Raw genomic sequence first — 5,050 nt, 5'->3', positions numbered from 1 at the left:
ACTGGTATTCACCAGAGCCCGCCGCAAAGCGGGATGGTCTTGCAGCGGCGGTAGCAACCAGGTCGTATCCACCAGCAACGGCTCAACCTCTCTGACTGCTGAAGATAGGCGCGGTACAAGGGAGTAGACAAGAGCAAGGTCGGACGTAGCAGAAGGTCAGGGCAGGCAGCAAGGATCGTAGTCAGGGGCAACGGCAGGAGGTCTGGAACACAGGCTAGGAACACACAAGGGAACGCTTTCACTGGCACAATGGCAACAAGATCCGGCGAGGGAGTGCAGGGGAAGTGAGGTATAAGTAGGGAGTGCACAGGTGAGAATACTGATTAGGCCTGCTGCGCCAATCAGTGGCGCAGCGGGCCTTTAAATGGCAGAGACCCGGCGCGCGCGCGCCCTAAGGAGCGGGGCCGCGCGCGCCGGGACAACACAGACGGGGAACGGGTCAGGTACGGGAGCCGAGATGCGCATCGCGAGCGGGCGCGCCCCGCATCGCGAATCGCATCCCGGCTGGGAGTAATATCACAGCGCACCCGGTCAGCAGGTCTGACCGGGGCGCTGCGAATGAAAGAACGCTGCGAGCGCTCCGGGGAGGAGCGGGGACCCGGAGCGCTCGGCGTAACAAGGACACTGCAGTGATAGTGTAGGGTTCCGTTTCCCAAATGGAGTACAGCTTATGCGTCCTTGGGAACCTCCGCAGCCAAACTCTATCTCCCAATTGTAAAGGTTTGGCAGAGGCATGACAGTTATAGTCTCTCTGCTGTCTTTCTTGGGCCTCACCCATCTTTTTCCCAACAATCTCCTTCGCCTCTTGGATTCTCATCTGATGATCAGAGACCCAGTCTTGTGACACCTGTGGAGAGTTGTTAAAGGGCGCTTGAAGCCCAAATGGTCGGTCTTTTGGCAGTTGTCCATGCCATCCCATCATCAGGAAGAAGGGAGCGTAGCCAGTGGAGCAATCAATGGTATTATTGTAGATCTCCAACAACTCTGGCAACAGCCGAGGCCACTCTTCGTGCTTGGACACTGGCGCTGCTCGCAGCATGTGTATGAAGACTTGGTTGATGCGCTCACATAATCCATTCCCTTGGGGGTGGTAAGCTGTAGTTCTTGCAGTCGTGGAACTGACACAATTCTTAGAACAGTTGAGCCTCAAAGGCTGTCCCCTGGTCCGTGAGGACCGACTCTGGACATCCCAGGGTCTGGACCCAGTTAGAGTAGAACATCTGTGCAGCAGTCTTCGCTGTGAGATCTTTGACAGGCACTACCACCACCCACTTGGAGTAGTGATCCACCATGGTGAGGGCGTAAGTGTATCAAGACCGAGTAGTGGACAACTTGACATGATCCAATGCGACCAGCTGGTTAGGCTTCTCACTTTGGATGAGGTGAAGAGGTGCTCTTGCATCCTTGCGTAGATTTTTGGTTACGTTTCAGACAGTACATTCACCACACCATTTTTCGATGTCACTCCGCATCCCAATCCAATAAAACCTTTGTCTGACAGTGGACTTAGTCTTGTGAATTCCAAAGTGTCCCGACTGATCATGGTAGGCATTGAAGACCATTGCAGCGTCTCTTTGGGGAATCAGAATCTGATGGAGTCGCTCACCAGAGACTGGATCAAAATAATTCCTGTACAACAGTCCCTTGTATATGAACAGTCATTTCCTCTGTTGCCACAACCTCTTCAACTCATAGTCGCACTGAGCCCGGCGTAGATGGGTTGGTACCTTCTTCATTAACAGGTAGTCCAACAGATCCCCCATGACTCGACTTTCATCCTGTAGAGTCTTCCATGTATAGAGGTCTTCCTGAACCCTTTTGGACCTGGGTTCACTGTCATCTCGCGTAGTCAAAATACTCTGACTCACGCACCTCTGGTAAAATGGGGGCATCTCCAAGTCTTCCCACTCGTCCTCGACAGGTGGTTCCTTGCCGGGGGTCATTCGAGACAGCGCATTCACATTGGACTTGCCACTTCGGTATTTGATGTTGAAGTCATTGTTGTCCATGTAAACAGTGAAGGGTGTAGCTGCTAGATAGTCCTTTAATTTTTCGGTCACTGCTCAAACCAAGGCGAGGAGTTCCAATTTGAAAGAACTGTAATTTGAGTCATTCTTCTCAGCTCCTCATAGATGTTTGATGGCATAGGCTATCACCCTCTCTTTACCTTCTGGGACAGGACAGCATCCAGGCCCTCAAAGCTGGCGTCGGTATACAGTTGGAAGGGTTGACCATTCAGGATATGCCAGGGTAGGGTTTGGTCAACAAATACTTAAGAGCTTGGAACGCTGTTTCCTGCTCTTTGGCCCACTTGATAGGTAGTCTTCCGTTATAGTTTTCCTTTGCGGTAATCCGGAGGACAGCAGTAAGGGGTCCGGCAATCTGTGCGAAGTGGGGAATAAAGCTGCGGTAGTAGCTGGCAAATCCAAGGAAGCTCCTAACGTCCTTCACCATGTGTGGGGTAGGCCAGTCTTTGACAATACTAATTTTTCCCTGATCCGGTTGGACTCCCTCTGAGCTGATGACATGACCTAGGTAGTGGACTTTAGGTTTCAACAGATGGCATTTAGAGGGTTTAATCTTCAGCCCATGACGGATCAAGACTTAAAAAATACCACTGTCAAGTGGTCCAGATGCTCCTGATAAGTCTTGGAGTATACAATGACGTCATCCAAATATAACAGGATGCTTTGGAAGTTGAGATGCCCCAGGCTCGCTTCATCAAGCGTTGGAAAGTAGCAGGGGCGTTACACAGTCCAAAGGGCATACTCTTGAATTCAAATAACCCCATCTGAGTCACGAAAGCCATCTTCTTCCGGTCCTCTTCAGCCATCGGCACTTGCCAATATCCACTGGTCAAATCCAATGTGGAGAAATATGCTGCTGATCCTAAAGCGGTTGAGGACTCTTCGATCCGGGGTAGAGGGTAGGCATCTTTATACGTGATGTTATTCAACTTCCGATAGTCCACGCAGAAATGGATAGTCCCATCTTTCTTCTTAACGAGGACCAGAGGAGCGGCCCGGGGACTCTGACTCTCTTGGATGACATCAGCATCCTTCATTTCAGTCAACATTTTCTTGACCGTCTGGTACATACCCGGTGCTACCGGGCGGTGTCTCTCCTTGATTGGGGGACTGTCACCTGTCAAGATCTGGTGTTGTATCATAGTTGTCCTAAGTGTTTAGCCACTTTAATGACTCCACCAACCTGTTCTCTTGGGGTGCTCTCGTCCCCCACTTGGAGCTGGTTCAACCAAGGCTCAGGATGACTGGTGATAGATCCAGGACCTGCCGAGCCACCTGTGTCCTGGTGGCCCAATATGATACAGGTGAGCAACTGGAGTATACTTTGGCAACATGGTGGCAGCATCAGATAGGTTGATCACACAGACTGGGACTTTCCCATTGGAGACAGTGACCAGGCATCTCACCGCCCAGACCAAAGGATAATCCTCCATCTGTATCGGCTCCAGCAAGGCTTGGTAATCTTGGTTCTTGATCCCAGGTTGGTCACGGCACCAGATGATGGTTTCTGTATGAGACTGCAAGACTACTGACCAGATGTCCTATATTACTTACTTGGCAGATTTCTCCCTGGCAGTTGATGAACTTCTGCTCCGCTTGAAGAATCTTTAAGGGGTGTTGCGTTGCCCACCGGCCTGAAGGTGACATGTAAGGGAGAGAGGCATGCAAAGAACCTACTATTTCATCAAAACAGTGTCTCATAATGTTCTTGCCCAATATAAATTCTGCCGCCCCCTTATCGACTGCATTGGTCACAATTACTCCCTGTCCTCTGAGGACATACTCCCCCACTTGAATGGTTGGCTCCCAGTACCCATTTCTGGGTACTGGTTTCCCATTCCCTGCTATTACTTTAAAGTCTACATCGTCAGGATTCAAATATTTATAGAAGACATCTTTAGGTATTGTGGACACCTGGGAACCCATATCAATTAGGGCCTCTAACTGTACCCCCTCCACAACAAGAAGGGACAGGTTCTCTAGGTGGAGGTGCTTCCTGGCTAGGCGGACTGGTCCGGCTAGCAAGATCCTTGACGGCCTTGGTCAATTGATCAATGTCCTGCCTAACACTTTGCAGTTCTGAGGTCGCAGGGATTGGTAGGCCAGGTGATACTGGTACAGGAGCAGATGGTAATGGTGGCACTGACCTAGCAGATGCTCCTAGTGTCTCGGAGGCGCTAACTTCTTCAGTCTCAGCCCCAGACTCAATAACTTGCATGGCGAGTCTTTTGAAAGCAAGAAAGGACAAAGTAGGATTCTGCACTGCTAGCATTCTCAGCTGGGCTTTCTCCCATTTGTTGTAAGCCCCGTCTATAAATCTGTCCATTAGTACTTTGTTGCCCTGCTCGGGAGTTATACCATCTAATCGCTGTACGGTTTCTAGGACATTTTGCAAGGCTACAGCATAGGCTTGGAGGGTCTCTGGTTTCTGTCGTCTCTGGTATAGGCGAAGGCATACCTCAGATGGAGAATGAGATTTAAACACTTGGTACAGCCCCTCAAAGATCTGCTCTACCATAGCCTTCTCATAGGCAGGCCAGGTGCGGACTTCCTTACGTGTTGGTCCTTGTAGCTGTCCAGTGAGCAACTGCACCTGTTGATTAGGGGAAAAAGAATAATAAAAAAAAGGCTTTGGATATTCTCTTTAAAATCTTGCAGAGTGAAGGGGTCCCCATTGTAGGTGGGAAGAATGGGGTTCCCCAAGAAGACTGGAGCAACCACAGGAACTTCTTTTGCGCCGAGCTGGAGGTGAAGAGGACAGAAACCTCCTGGTAGCAGGTGGTGACCCCACTGCTGCAGTTGAAGAAGCACCTTTGTCCGGTGGTCCAGGAGAACTGGCTGCTGACATCTTGCAGGCCCTTTAAGAAGATTTTGAGTGCGGTGTTGCTGCAAGAAGGTTAGAGTGCGCTGGCTTTGTAACCTTGTTTGAGTGCATTGTTGCTGTAGGATGATTAGGGTATGCTGGCCTTTTAAGAACTCTTGTGATGTGCTGCAGCGGATTGGGTGACCTGCTTCTGGGGTCC

The sequence above is a fragment of the Hyla sarda genome, chromosome 6 (assembly GCF_029499605.1).
Source record: "Hyla sarda isolate aHylSar1 chromosome 6, aHylSar1.hap1, whole genome shotgun sequence".
NCBI lineage: Eukaryota > Metazoa > Chordata > Amphibia > Anura > Hylidae > Hyla > Hyla sarda.
Note: the sequence above shows the minus strand (reverse complement) of the source record.